A 16,755-nucleotide genomic window follows, 5' to 3' on the forward strand; every position below is an offset into this window, starting at 1 on the left:
ATTAGACACCATGTATTGTATAAAATTTTGACGATATCGAACGTGAATATAAACATTATAGTTGACCTAATGTTTGCATTTAATTTGCTACTTAAACAAGTGATTCCGTGGTCTAGGGGAATGACTCTCGCTTATCATGTGAGAGGTGTCGGGATCAAATCCCGGACGATCTTTTTTTTTTTTTTTTTTTTTGATTTTTTTGGATTTACTTAATGATACTATTCAGCATGTGAAATGAAAAAGTTATGACGCCTGGCTTGTACAAACTCATAAAATCATTATTACGGTGTGATTAATATTCTATATAAAAAGAATCTTCTATACACATATTAAAGAATCAGCAACTAAATCTTTATATCCATGTTGGCATTTTTTATTTGCTTCAATATACATGTATACATTTAATAATTCTACAAATCCAGGGGGGGGGGGGGAGTCCGACCCTCCCCCCCCGAAATGCGCATGCTCGTCTTTTTTCCCTAAGCGGGGGACACAAATTCTCTGAATTAGCTTGTCTAAAATGTCTTCTGTGGCGTATCGGATATAAGTGAGATCTTATAAACAATGTCTACGTAGTTCACAGATCAGGTATGAGACACAGTGCAAAATCCATGGGGGCAATTCATGCGATAAACAGGATATTGGGGTATTGCAAGAGTTCATAATCAAAAATGTCAATCCTTCCATTTTTACAAAGTTGCTACCACTTGAACACTTTGGTGCTACATGTAGATACGTGTAGGCAATCCCCAGCAGCATCTAAAAATATTTCCGTTTCCTTCAGGCATTTTCCTGCTGTACACATAGTTTTTAATAAGCGATAAAATAGTCATAACTCCTCCAATTTCATTCAGAATTTCTCAAAATGACGTTTTATGATCATTTTAGCGATTGGTGAAATATAATAAATCTTAATGCGCTATACAATAGTGCAATCTTTAATTTAAAAATAAATCTCTTTCTAACAACCCTCGTACATGCAGATTAACCGCCATTTTTTAAATAAAGGGCAACTTGCTTTCTTTTCAGTAGCATTGATATTTTTTTTTTAAATCTCATAAATATCTGAAACCTATGTTCAATGATCCTCATTTTCATACAATTTAATCTTTCTTTCATTTCAATCATTCTCTCGATTTTTTGCTAAATTTGAATGATGCATTTCCTTTAAGACAAAAGTAGAAAATTTACATGTGAATTTTCACTTCCCAAGATACTTATCTTTTATTTTTTACATCACAGAGCACTCAAATACACTGGTATCAATTTATATTACTGATTCAAAGAATCGAAAAGGTCACCTTTACAAGCAGCTTCGCATATATTGGTAATTTATCAAATGATAATCTTTATACAATGCACATTCTAATTTTGAATGTCTGATTCTACCCTTTTCTTACAGGTGTCTGATAAGCTATATTGCAGTCTATTCGAGCACAAAATGTGTGGTTCAATTTCTTTATATTGCTCATAATTCTAGAACACAAGTTTCTAACAATTTCAATTTGTGACACGATAGCGGTGTTTTTCTTTGAAGTTTCCTGTTCTGTATTAGCAATACAGAACGGGAATACAGTGGGCGGAGCTACTTTCCCTTCTGTATTAGCCCTGTATACTGTCTTGTATTAGCCAACTGTTCTGTATCTAAAATACAGCACGGTCTAAAAATAAATCTGATTCAATTTATCAAAAGCACGTACAAATAGTAAATGATGATTTTTTTTCTTATCATAAATTTTGGAGAAACATTTCTTTAGGAATGTAAAATGTCAGAATTTCTCAATCACTTTAAAAAAAAAAATTCCACACAGAATCTACACGTCATTTCGATCCAAACGAAAAGGAAAATTCGCAATTATAGAAAACATCCTATGTTGGATAAATTCCTGAAAACCTGTTTGCTTTCCCTGCTTTTTGTGTCCCCTTCAAAATATTATAGCCAGTGGGTTAAGGGATGCAGCATACATTAGGTGAAATTCGCACCCCTCCCCCCATTTTCCACTCTTCTCGTGCAAACTCAATCAAGTCCATTTTTCAGGGTTTTTTTTTTTAATTTCATCTTAAATCCTTATCGCTGACGACTGCCGCACAACTCTTTCATTTCGTTTTTGATGTCGCATTTCAATAAGAAAATAAAAATCCGTAAAATCAAAGTCCATCGAAAAACTGTCTATATCGCCTGTATGTGTATCTAGTTAAACTGAGATTTTAAGACCCCTGAAATAAATAAGGATCAATCTCCATCTACAAAAAGGTTAAATCGCCCACCTTATCAATTAATACTGACTTCAAGCCTGTTAGTCTACCCCATTGTCGAAACTAATCTAACTAAATCTTACGTTGTCCGTGAAAAATATATACAATGTATATACTGCGGATGTATACTCCCCGTCGAGGCCTCATCTACAGAGAGAACAAACGAACTCTGGCTTAAGTTTGGATGCTGCACAGCTATAAAGTGGGCGGTGTGGTGTTTTTTTTTTTTTTTTTTTTTTTTTTTTTTTTTTTTTTTTGGATTGATTGTGTCACAAATCATTTAGAGAACTCGACGGGTTCTGTATCGCTACGCACTCGTCCACCCCCAGTTCTGTATCTACGATACAGAACCCGTCGAGTTCTCTAAATAATACTTGAAGAGAAATCAATAAAAAAAACTTTTTGCCAAATTTGTAGAAGAGTTAATAATAGGCCTCCTCCCCATAAACAGATAAATGTTTATTATATTGGAGTATTTTGTAGCATTTTAAATTCCATTTCAGCCTGTCAACACGGATATTTTGGAAGAAATTGTTCTGGTGTTTGCTCAAAGAGATGCATCAGTATATGTAAATTTACAGACGGATCTTGTATCTGTGCCCCTGGTTGGAGGGAATCAAGCTGCAGTAAAGGTATATTGTAAGCTATTATAATACAGAGAGTGCACAGATCGTGACAGCTTTTTCTTTTCACTTTCAGGAATTGTTAAATACTTGAAAAATAATTCCCGCTTAGGAGGAATTGTTGGACAATAAACCCCAATAGTCGAGAGATTTTGTTAGCAAAAAAAAACCCGAGCCCGGAAGGGGTTTTCATTGGCCATCAAAATATCGAGACTGAGGGGTATATTCTCCAACAATTCGGCCGACGAGGGATGTTAAAGCTCTTTATAGAGAAATTCTGAAGCTAGATTTTGACGTCATCAGAAGTGTCTTATGACGTCACAATAAATGCTAATCCTCGTTTATTTGTATCACAACTTAATATGTAATGCAATGTATTCAGAACCTAAAGGACTTTTTCCAAGTCAATTATCGTCACAATCAAAAGATTCCTCTATCATTTTCCTAGTGACCGCAGTCAAAATGAGAGGAAACCGATAAAAATTAATTGATAATTTGTTGATGACGTATGTGATTTATTGGAGAATAATGCTCGCGACATCGCTTTGATGTTTGCGATTACCGAAGTAGAATTGATAATTATCAGACAAGATATTTCTTTGAACTTTTATTATCGTTTACTGATGTGAAAGAATCTTTATAATTACATATCTTGTTTAATTTTAAAAATATTTCCATACTAATAATGTTAAAAATTTGCTACCAATACTGCAGGTTTAAATTTGCTACCACATACATGTTTATTATTTTTAATTAGAGACATAGATATATTTCATTCATATAGGAAACCTTATTTAAATCAAAATCCTATTCAAATGTATGCCTTTTAATGCATATCATGATCATATGCTAATTTTTTTGTAATTAATTTTGGCTAGTAAGGGTTTTTGTGAACTAACTTACATGTATGTTTGCTGGTGCACATGCAGTGACTTTAACTGCTTATTTTTTTACGACGATGCCGATTTATGAAACAAAAAATGGTATCTGAACTGCACGAATTAGAACTGTTGAGAACACTACATCATATATTGTTCAATCATTTTTTTTTTCAGAGGGGGGTATTTTCGTGGCATGAAAAGACCAACAAATTCATATCTCCAATGAAATGTAAAGGACAAGATAGGCTAAGACCCCTTTTTGGCCCCTGGTTTGGGGTGTCTTTAAGAATGATACAACAGTTTATCAATTAAAAACCTGTTGTCGTCCCTGCCACAAAATGAGTATTGTTTCTAAGTTATGGGATAAACAGAGGTCACAGGAAGGTCAGAAAATATGTAAATTTCTGAATTTTCTCACTTTTATGCAAATTTTCATCGATTTTACAGCACATTTTGGTTCAGAAAACGTAGAGCACAAGCTTGCCAATCTACCAAATTGATATATTTCATACACTAGTATCAGATGATTCCTATGTATAAAAATCTCAGATAGGCAAGCTTGTGCTCTATGTTTCCCAAAGTGAAATGTATCTTAAATTTGACGAAATTCGGCCAAAATTGAGGAAATTCGGGAAAATGTCTCACTTCTGCACCCTCTTGTGGCCTCCTTGTAAGCTTTGACTCAAAATTAGTGCTGGTTTTAAAACAAGCATCATTTTAAGTTTTTAACTACAAACTATCACAATTTTAACTGTATTCTGATTTTTACATTAATTAAGGGGCCAGATTCGGTCGTTACTATACCTTGTCCTTTCGTAACGACGTACTTTTGATGTTGCTATGTTACAACGCGAAATGTAATAACGCAAAATGTAATAAACCGGGATTATTGCATTTTGCGTTATTACATTTTGCATCGAGATCAACGCAAAATATAATGATAAGAAATGGTGTTATTACATTTTGCGTTATTACATTCTGCGTCTATAAGGCAAAATGTAATAATCCGAGTTTATTACGTTTTGCGTTGTTATTACATCCCGTGTTGTAAAATTGCTAGCGTCTGTTTATCTCAACAAATCCTTGAAGGCGTCTATTGATTACTCAAATATATAATGATAGAATGTCTTCCTGGAACATTTGGATTAAATTGTCAACATCGATGTAGTGGACATTGTATTCAGAATGAGACCTGCGATAGATTTGACGGTAGTTGTCCAAAGGGGTGTAAAAGCCCATACAGTGGATTGGCATGTGAATATAATGGTGAGTAACACGGGGTCAATCTTGAATTTCTCTTTTCTTGATTTATTTTAGATATAAAAATGTATTACAATATCACAGTTGTTGGGGAAGGGGGGTGACATCTGAAGCTATTCAAATTGCAAGGAAAACAGCAATGCATACAGAAAGTTATCTATAAAAGTAAAAATACTTTGAGTTTATTTACTTTTTATTATACTTTTTGGAAATAGTTTTACCTCTTAAACACTTTTACAGTAATTTTGTCTTGTAGAGTTTAAATGTATTGAATCTTGTTACTGTATTTAAAATCTGATGACTTTTGATACCAAAAAAGCTTTATATGATTAAAAAATTAAGCATATTTTCTGGACAGCCTAAATTTTCACAATCCAATGAAAGCGTATTTTAAATTGTAACAACGAATTGTATTTGTTATAAATCATAATAATACAAATCAGAAATTTATGTCGTATTCCACCTCACGGTTTCTTTATCTATAGATAGCATTTTTTTTCGTATGAGCACTTTCAGCAATCTCGGCTTCTGATGCTGTGTGCAATAACAAGAATCACAGTGCCATTACAATAGGCTTTGGGGTCTCACTTTCTGTGAATTTGATATTTCTTGTTGGAATTGTATTTTTATTCAGGTAAAGTAAACCATTTATTTCAAATAGTACGAAAAACAAACTATGAACAACAAAACATATAACACTTAGTTCCAAAATTTTTTTTTTAAAAATAATTGAAAATAATTCAGAAAATTTCATCTTACTATTAATTATTCTTGATTTTTTAAACATTCTCTCTTGTTGTAGGCGACAGATGTTACAAAATTTCAGAACAAATAATAATTCAAGACCTGTTGGAAAATTTTCTCAAGACACCCAAATTATTGAAGAAGTGATGGAGAATAAAAACAATTATCAGGAATTGATGGCCTCTGCAGATAACAATGAATATCAAGTCATACACACGTCAAACGAAAATCTATCAGAACCAGGAAACACATACCAAAACCTTGCCTTTAGTACTCTCTAGGGTCTTACAATAGGCATGTGTTCTACCCAGTCCATTAAATGCTTTAAAGCTGAGGATTAATTTAACATGTCAAAGCATAAAAAATGAAGCTATAACGATATTTTTTTCGCAAGAACATTTGAAATTTTGCTATGCTCAAGTATATCTGTGTCAAAATTCTATACAAAATTCTATTTTAATTAATTTATCAAATTTCAGCGTTCTACCGTGCTAAAATTGACATTTATGTACGGACATTTAGAAATTGTTCTTGCAAAAAACAATATATTTCGATATCTAGATTGCAAATCTGTTACCTGGTGAGAAAAAAAAATATATGTGGGTTGATTAAATGTTTTTTATGCATCTTATCTACAACTTTTGAGGGGTTTACCTACGATTGCATTCACGATGAAAACAACGTTTTAACGTTTAAACTAATTCTAGTGGTCTTTTGCTCTAATAGTCAGATTGCACTAGTATTGTTGTGAGGAGCAGAAAATCCAATATGCACAAGTTCAGCATTTCTCTTGTCAGTAGGAGAAAGGGTACACCAGAAGTAGAACATCTTTCGTCACTAGCTCTTAAGAATATATGAGATATGCTTCTTGTCATTGCTGTGATTGATTGATTAATTGTACATGTATGTTGTTTTACGTCCCATTTGAGAAGTTTTCACTCATTTAGAGACGTCAACATATACCGGTGAAGGGCTTAAATTTCGACTTTTACTCGGCACTCAGGGCCAGTGAGCAGTGAGGGACCTTTTTCGTGCCAACGCCTGTCGTGACACGGGGCCTCGGATTTTAATGTTTCATTCGAAGGACCCGCAACTTTCACTTTAAAGTGCCGAGCGCATGGCGAAGGAACAGTTGCTACCCATTTTTTATCGACTAAGTCGACTTAGGTCAGTCGCGGCCGAGATTCGAACTTATGACCTCCTGATTCTGGAGCGAGCGCTCTACGGACTGACCTCTCTACCGACTGACCTACCATAAACTGTGCAATGGAAATGAATCGTTTGCATAAAAGCCAAATGTTATAGACAAATTGGCACAAAACTACAGATTACATGCGTTTTGTGTAGGCATGCAGATATAATCTATGGCTATCAAAATCACATAAATAAAAATTTTCACATTTTCACAGTTACGCAACGGGAGTGCGAAAAGGAGAAAGAGATATTTTTTTAATATCCCAAAAGGGCCCCCGAAGAACAGTCTAAAAAACAAGTCGTCAAAATCAAAGCCTTCATTGCGATTTGATAAATTGGGAGAATCAGATAAAAACTAAAGGGAAGAAATATTTAATGGCTTTAACGTTTTCAATAGACTCATGTTATTTTATTGCTCTTTTCAAAATGATGGATTAAATTACAGAAAAAATAAATGATAAGAGGTATATTTCATCCAATTGATGCTGCATTTCGTAAATCGATGTCAACAAATCGAAATTATTTTTTCCTAGTTGGACAAACATGTTCATATGAGTCATGTACCTCTTTCAATGTTTTACATGTAGCAAGTATAGCCAAATTCAGAAGTCCTAACCAAGGAAGAGTTAGATATTATTTGACTAATGTTATATTTATTTAGCTGCACAGGTAGCACTTGCTATGGGTCAGGTAACGTATCTCTCTATATTCCCTCTCTCAATGTAAAATGTTTATGAATCTTTTCAACCAAAAGATAACCAACCAGTATCTTGAACCAAAATCTGTCATGAATCTGATGAAAATATGGCAAGATGTAAATAAGGATATTTTGTTTGTTTATGTGTAGTTTAACGTCCCTCTCGAGAATTTTTCACTCATATTGAGACGCCACCACTTGCCGGTGGAGAGCTACAAATTTTGTCCTATACTCGGCACTTACGGCCACTGAGCAGTGAGGGATCTTTTTCGTGCCAGCACTTACTGCGACACGGGACCTCGGTTAATACGGTCTCATCCGAAGGACCGGTCTCCACGTCCCATAGTGGGATTCGAACCCGCGACGTAAGGATCAACTCCTTACGTTGTGACTCTAGAGCAGACGCTCTAACCACTGCGCCACGCGACCGTAAATAAGGATATAAATATCATGGAATGTTATTTAAAGTAGTATATTTTTTTTTATATGAATGAAGCGCTTTGTCCGACAAAATTCATAAATATATCAATTCATATAAGTATATGTCTTTTATTAATATAATACCAACCTTAATTATAAAATTTGAAGGGAAGATAAGGATAAATAAAAGAGTTTAAAAGAGATTATTTTGTTACCAAAAAAGAACGACATCTTCTGAGGCATATTCAGATTTTCAACATTGTTCCCCTTCTTTATTCACACAAAAATGTGTGACCCTGTATTGCAACCCCATCATTGGCCTAACGGGTTTTAGTTTTTACATGAACCGAAATTAAACCGCAGAACATGAATTTTTAATTTATAGTATTAATGAATATATCATGTTTTTTATTTAATATAAATAAAGCTAACGTGGCTTTTACGTTAGGGGTAGAAAAAAAAATTGTATATGTGTATTTTATAAAATTAGAAACATATATGTCTCCCTTGTACTAATATTAAAAAGTGAATTTTTTCGGACTTTGTTGGTCCTGGAGTGGAAATGTTACTCTTGGCCTGAGGCCTCTGGCAACATTTTCACATTCAGGTCCAGCAAATCACATGTTCCCCTCATACCCAGTCAATAACTGTATAATGTTTAGTTTGAATCTTGAAAAAATAAGAGTCGAATAATCCTTGAGAGGAACCAGTTACCAAGTTTAATGTCTCTCAAGGAAAGGTTCTCAAATTATTGAACAAACAATATTTTCCAATGCCTAGAGTGGGATTACCTTGACGTTTGACCTCCTGTTGTAATAGTCTACACTGCTAATCTCCTCAAGAAAAATTTGTCTACCAAGTTTGATATAAGTCAAGAAAAGGATTCTCATGAAATTGAGCGGTAAATATCTTTTTATGTCCAGTTTGACTTTAGACAGTGACCGCAAAATCATTAGGGGTCATTTACTCTTTAATTGATACCAAAGTACATGTGTAAGTTTTACGGTTCCAAAGATATTGAATGGACAAGATTTTCTGCCTATTATAGTTTGACCTTGTGACCTCAAAATCAATAATGGTCATCAACTCTTCAGGGGGTACCAGTTTACCAAGTAAAGTATATGTCAAACAAAGGGTTCTCAAGATATTGGGTGGATAACACTTGGTCTACCGATCGACCGACCAACACACAGATGCAAAGCAAACATTAGAATGTGTTCAATATTTAAATTGCTTATAACTTTTTTTTTTTGCATAGTATTATTTATTAGTGCCCAGCTACTAATTTTTTTTAAAAGAAATTTATCTTATATTTCCACTGTAAAATTTTTATTCTCTAGTTTCCTCTTCCTACCCAGAAGGTCGTTTGCATTTAATATTACTAATTATTGCACTGCTATTCTTGAGATATACATTTTTAAAAAAAAAAAAAAAATTCTTTCCTTGATCCCCGTAATAAAAATGCTGACCCTCTATTGAGACCACACCCTACCCAATGGTAACGATTAAAACATTTTTTAATCAAAATTTTATCAGAAACCTTTTTAGTACGTTTCTACTTTTCCGGCCCAGTAGTTATCGAGAAGATTTTTTAAACATCTGCCCTATTTTGCATTGAATTTACGATCACGATAATATACAACACTGATAGCGCATATCTTTTAATTTCTAGAAAGATACAGTCGACAGTAACATTTTAAGTGCACAGCAAAAAACAAAAAAACAAAAAAATATATATAAAATGAGATATTTATCATATCTCATTTATATTAGAAATGATAAATATTCATCATATATATAATGAATATATGTCAATGACCAACAATTTCCTTGCTTAAAGTTGATTAAGTTCATGCATACGTGACTTATCACTGAAAAATATTTTGATTTACTAGTGCCAGACCTAGAATTGTCCCAGAAAATGGAACCAATATTCAATTTTTATTGTCACCTGAGTCATTCGGGTGACCTATTTCTATCCGTTTTTGTACGTCGTCGTCCGTCGGTCGTAACCTTTTGACAATTTTCAGCATTTCTTCTCTTGAACCACTGAACCAATTTCAACCAATTTCGGTAAATAGAATTTATGGGTAAAGGGAAACACACATGGGGACTGAGGGGTTGGGCTAAAACCATCAAAATTAATGCAATCTTTAAAAATCTTCTTCTTTACTCCTGAGCATCAAGAAATCAAACTATTGGCATGCTTGTAATAAGCATTGAGCCTTCTACCAAAATTGTCAAATTCATGGCCCCAGGTTCAGAGGTTTTGGTGCTAGGGCGGGGCTCTGTTGAATATATAGTGAAAATGCATTATTTATTTTAAAAAAAACCTTCTCCTCTGCTCCTGAATATAAAGCAAACCAACTAAATGCATAGATATGATGAGCAAGAGTGCTTCTTCCAAAATTGCATGCTTGTAATAAGCATTGAGCCTTCTACCAAAATTGTGAATTCCATTGCCATTGCGTCCTGATGTTAGGGTGGGGCTCTATTGATTAAAAATTGAAAATGCATTGTTTAAAATATCTTCTCCTCTTCTCCTGGGTATTAAACAAACTATAGTAATAGTATATTACTGCCTCCTCCAGAATTTTGAAGCCAGTCTCAGAGGTTCCGGGATTGGGCTTACTTAAAAAAATACTAAATTAAATTAATGCTTTAAAAATCTTCTCCTCTGATCCTTTGTATTGAGCAAACAAACTAAATGAATAGTTATGATGAGCAAGGGTGTTTCTTCCAAACTTGTGAATTTCATGGCCCCTGGGTCAGGGGTTCTGTGATTGGGCGGGGCTCTGTTGATTATGTAGTGAAAATGTATTGATGCATTGAAATTTCTCTCTTCTGCCCCTGAATTATAAGCCAACAAACTAAATGTAATAATATAAATGTAAATTTATAAATTAAAAAAAAAAATGTGCTTCTCCTCTGCTCCTGGGTTTCTAGGAGGCAAACAGAGTTCAAAGTTGTAATAAGTGAAGCAAATGAGAGTTACTCCCCTTTGCTAAATTGTATTAAGTATCAGGAATTCCTTGTAAATAAGTTAATTAACAGATTATTACATTTTGCGTTGATCTCGAGGCAATTGTAATAACGCAAAATGTAAAAATCCCGGCCTGTTACATTTTGCCTGGTTGTACATTTCGGGTTGTAACAATGCGTTCTTACAAAAACACCCTCCACCCCAGCCCCCTACCCACACCCCTATAGACAATCAGAGTTCTTTTCTTTTTTTAATATTGCAATTATTTCACAAAGACGTACATATAATTATTTCTGATACACTCTTCCATAATAATGCGTAACACTTAACTGTTACTATTTTACTTCCTTGTTTATTGAAGCAGAATGTTTAGTGTTGACCTAAATTTGTGTACTCCTGTATATCCCTCAAATGAATCAAATGATCTTTTTTCTTATGTGGAAACTTTGTTTCTTATCTGGACCAGTTCCTACTTTTGGATACGGTAAGAATTTGAGATGTTTCAAATAAGACATGGGCACTATATTTTTTCCTTCTTAAGGAAATGTAAGATATTTATGCATCAGAAAATTAACTGAGCATTAGGGGTGGGGTACTTGTCAAACAGGTCTGACAAGTTTTCCTCTATTGAAGTCAAGAAGAAAAATATAAAATCGCTATAGATAAATACTATGAAAAGCTTAACGACTTTCTCTCAGGTATACAAATATATATTTCCAAATAAAAGCACTCATACTTCATTTAAATTGAATACATAATTCTTACAATTTACCCTAACGTTTAATTTTTAAATATGGGGATGTAACGTATTAGTGAATATTTATATTTACAATGCTTTCCAATATATAACACTGTTTGAGCAATGCTTCCATGCTTTTATCAGTACAGACTCATCTAATACCTATCTAATATTAAGTCTTATCATTGGCTTGTCAGAAGACTTTAAAGTTTAAAAATGACTCTAGAAAATGCTGTTTAGAGTAATACTGACATAGGAATCATTGCACTGGGATATCATGAACCCTTCATTATAAATAATGACAGCTAAAAAATTATGCATTCAGCAATGATTGTACTTTTAGGGAAAAAAATGCCGTTATAATATATGCATTGTCTGTTTTATGATATAAAATACAATTGACCTAGATACTCATAATATTTTCGTTTATTCATTGATGAATTCGTTAATATAATCTCAAATTCATCCTGTTTTAATTGTAACAGGGGCCGTAATAGTTGTTCCAAAAACGCTCTCTAACTTCCTTTGGTGCCTTGGTACAACGCAAAATGTATTAACAATGTAAAATGTAATAAACTGGGATAATAACATTTTGCGTTATTACATTTTGCGCCGAAATCTACACATAAGGTAATAACGAAAAATGTTATCACACTATTTTTTGGATTTTTACTTTTTGTGTTATTACATTTTGTGTTAGTTTAAACGCACATTGTAATAACACTAAATGTTATATTCCCTTAAAGTGGGTGCATGTATGTGTATGACGACCATGCCATCTTGTTTTCACTATTAATATATCTTTATATTCCGAGAATCAAAGCATTCCATAAAAAAAAAATGAAAGTTACTGCTTTATGTAACATATTGGTTATTTTATGCATTGTACGAGCGCGCACGAGCATGAATGTGCATTATGACCATGTCCTCTTATCTATACTTTGAATATGTCTTGATATTTTCGGTAACAAAGCATTTCATCAAAAATTAAAAAAAAAATACGCCAATATCAAGTATATAGGTAATTTTACGCATTGCACACGCGCTCACGTGCATGCAAGTACATGTTTGACCATGTCTTCTTGTGTACACTTTTAATTTATTTTTATATTGTGAGTATGAAAGCATCGAAAATTATAAAGTTACGGCTATATGAAGTATTTGCGTGCAACTGCACGGAAAATGATCTTCCTTTTGCAAATCTACATAACATGCCTATTAACGCTAAAATGTTTCATCTCAATTAGATGAGTAGTCTTCGAGATAACTAACGAACAAAAAAATACCCAGGAAGAATAATAATAATAATACCAATATGAGATCTCGTTGCAAGAAACCAGTAGGGCTTCCGTTAGATTTTGATTGGGAACGTTTGATTGATAAAAGAAGGCAAAACAACTATAAATGGAGAAAAAAAAATATTCGTATCTATTTTTCAATAATTTAATTTTGATTGTAAGGATTCATTTGATTGGATAAAGAATTTTGTTTATAGCGCATACCCTGTGTTGCCTACGTCATAATACTTACGTCAAAACGTATCAATCCGCTTGACGTTACATTTAAAATATCTACAATTTGAATTCATTTTTGAAGAAGAAATAGTCTTATTTTCTACACTTGATGATGGAAAATTAAATCTCATTCATAAGGAATGAATTTAATACCTACCCAAGTTATACGGGTATAACCTGGGCTGGAACAGTTAACGCTTTTTTATAAACCGCTTCGCGGTTTATAAAGCATAAACTGCCCCAACTCAGGTTATTCCAGTATAACTTTGGCAGCAATTAAATTCATTCCATAGAAATATGTTTAGCAACACATAAAAAGTAAAATCTACCAATTTCAAACAACTTCCGGTCTTTTCATTCACTGTCAGTATGACCGGAAGTAATCAACATGACTTTTAACTCCTTCCTGAGTGTGAAGGAATCATCCCTCAAAGTTTCGATGAAAAATACCCATTTCGACTAATTCCGATTTGGATGAAATAACTTCCGGTTGAAATTATATGACTCGAAACACTCTATTTGCCTTTAGTTATATAAACATTTCAAAAAAAAAAAATGAAAATTTGCAGATTTTTTAACTGGACAACCAACGTCACGGCAACAGAAACTAAACAGGTTTTTTAACTCTACGAGTCACAATCTATCATCCCTAAAATCATCCCTCAACCTGTAACCGTTTTGGAGAAAATTGGCGGACAAAATACCACTATAAGAACAGAAAATTGACCGTATCACGCGACGGGAAGTGACGACGGCATAAGAAAAAGCATTATTTTTCAGATGATTTGTCATCATTGCTGAAAGTTTAATGAACATCTATCAAAGCGTTCTCGAGAAACCGTCTGCACAAAGTTGGTAAGAAAAAAAAACTATAAAAGTGGGGGAAAACTACAGAATTATAAGAAGGGCTTCCGTTGACTAGAAGCTTGTTGCTATATGTGCATTGGTTGTTTTTATGTACAGGAACATGTACAGCATTTACTAGTTTAAGTAAAAGTAGGGACTATCTAGAAAATGTCCTGTCAGTACTTATGATACTTTGATTTTTACTGCAAAAATGAAAGGAACTTTCCTGAATTAGATATTGTGTTTATTGATTTTTGTGTCTAGAAAAACATGCATGTAAATACTAGTTAAGAAAAATAATGGAAGTATCAAGAATAAAAATGTTCTTTCAGTAGTTATTGTACTTTGATTTTTAATGCAATCGAAAGGAACCTCTACCCCGCTGCATTTCATTTACGGAAATTTGCATTGCATTTCCGACATTTTTTTTTCATTTCCGAAATTTACTTCTTTACCTTTTCGGAACTTTTAGAGGTACCTTTTCAGCAATTTAATGATAACCAAGTAGACGGAAATAAAATTTTAACAAAATTTAAATATAACACTAATTTCGAACCAAATTTTCAAATAAATATATTACAATACACTGTATAGACATGCACATGCAAAAATAAGTCTAATTAAAAGTTGTGTATGAGTTAAATAAAAACGGAATAGGTCTTCCGTTCTAATATTAAATTATCTGCAATTGTTTTTCTGTACAGAAACATGTTCAGTATTTACAAATACCATTAGAAGTAAAAGTACATTATCTAGAAAATGTCTTATCAGTACTTACCGTACTTTGATTTTTGATTTTAAAAATGTGATTCATGTATAGTTTTATTTTTGTTTCTTGAATAACATGCATGTATAATACTAGTAAAATGTTGTTTCAGTAAATTCAGGGAATATCTAGAAAAGGGCCTTTCAGTACTTAACAATACTTTGATTTTTTTTTACTGGAAAACAAAAGAAGCTGATATTTATACATGTAAAATGTGTTATCTGATTTCAAAACAAATTATATATTTGACATTTATAGACAATTCTCTATTATATATAAAATGTCTTTTAAAAATTAATTAAAAGACAAAAGAGTCAAAAATTGACGAAAATACAAATTCTTTTCCGGTTGGGACAGGACGTGAACGAAACATACGTTCTTCATTGACAAATATCACGATCTACTATTTCTGAAACTTTCACTTCTTTATCTCAAACTATTTCCGAGAGAAACACCGGACAAAAGTCCATTTTAAAAATTTGAAATTCCGCCGTAACTTCGGAACGGAAGTGAATTTTTCAAATATGGAATTTTATATGAACTTCATATATCAACCTAATATACTGTGAAAATTATAAAAGTCTATTGACACATCTCTGAGAAATAGCGATCACAAAATTTGGGAGGAATGATGATAATTATAATAAAAAAGAAAAAAAATGCAATCACTATAGGTTCTCCGTTGTGAACGGAAGACCTACAGTAATGTAATAAGAAACACAGTAAAAACAATGTTCCCAAACCCGTTTCGAGAACATAATTATCTCATTTACTGTAAGCTTCCATTTATTTCACTCTAACTGCAAAAAACTACCATCGGATTTAAACTCCTTAGTAAACAGTGTTTAAAGCTTCTATCATAACCGGGTCAACCTCATTCCGGACTCCAGCCTAATGGTTCTTATTTTCTGTACCTCAACCACTGAAGTTTGAGGAGGCAGAGTCCCGAATGACACTGGGCCGATCATGCATTTGTTTGTATAACCCGGGATCTTTGGCTATGCAAGTGAGAGGACGCACCAAGTGGAATAACTCTTATAATCTTTGAGCTTGGTCGGAGTGACCCAAGTCACTTTTTATTTTTGCTAAAGGACGCTTGGCTAGTCAAATTCCACCTTCCATAAATGAGGACCTTTCCTGACCAGAGCGGCTCACAGGTGTTGGGGAGTGGAGATGTTACCCAACCTGTATAAAATGCAACCAAGACAGTCACAATTCAGCTTTCCACTCTTTATTAAATTAAACAATCCATTTTAATATCTATAAATTACAGTAAGTAATTTCACACAATCTACTAAACATTTTAATAAATATTACTACTTATAATATTAAATATTTTAACCTGTAAATAAAAAGAGCCATCTGAAAATATAATAATTTTACCAAAAAAAAAAACGCGCAAGTCTACAAAACTATCTCACCTGTATAAAATGCAACCAAGACAGTCACAATTCAGCTTTCCACTGAAATTGTGTCTATCCCGGCCGCCTGTTTTATGCCAGAAGTCGTACATCCCCATATTTGTAAATCCTTCAAAATTTGCAATAACTACTTTTGAATTTTAATTTTAATTTTAATTACTATTATTCTGTCCTCCAACACTCTTTAATTTCCTAATGCACTTTAAAAATCCTTTCCTATCTTTTGCATAATCTTTAAATATTATTTGTTGTAGCTAATTTATACCAACAACTGACCTCTGGTCACTTCAATACTATTGGTTGCTCCTTCCTCCTAACCAAATACATCTTTTGATAAACAAGTGAACAACCACCTGCTAATGAATCATTTTCTTGGAACCGTCCAGGTGAAAAGGTTAAACCCTAGTGGCC

This window comes from Saccostrea echinata, unplaced genomic scaffold (assembly GCF_033153115.1).
Source record: "Saccostrea echinata isolate AGI-Se365-2 ecotype Australia unplaced genomic scaffold, CSIRO_AGI_Sech_v1 ptg000006l, whole genome shotgun sequence".
NCBI classification, from domain to species: Eukaryota; Metazoa; Mollusca; class Bivalvia; order Ostreida; family Ostreidae; genus Saccostrea; species Saccostrea echinata.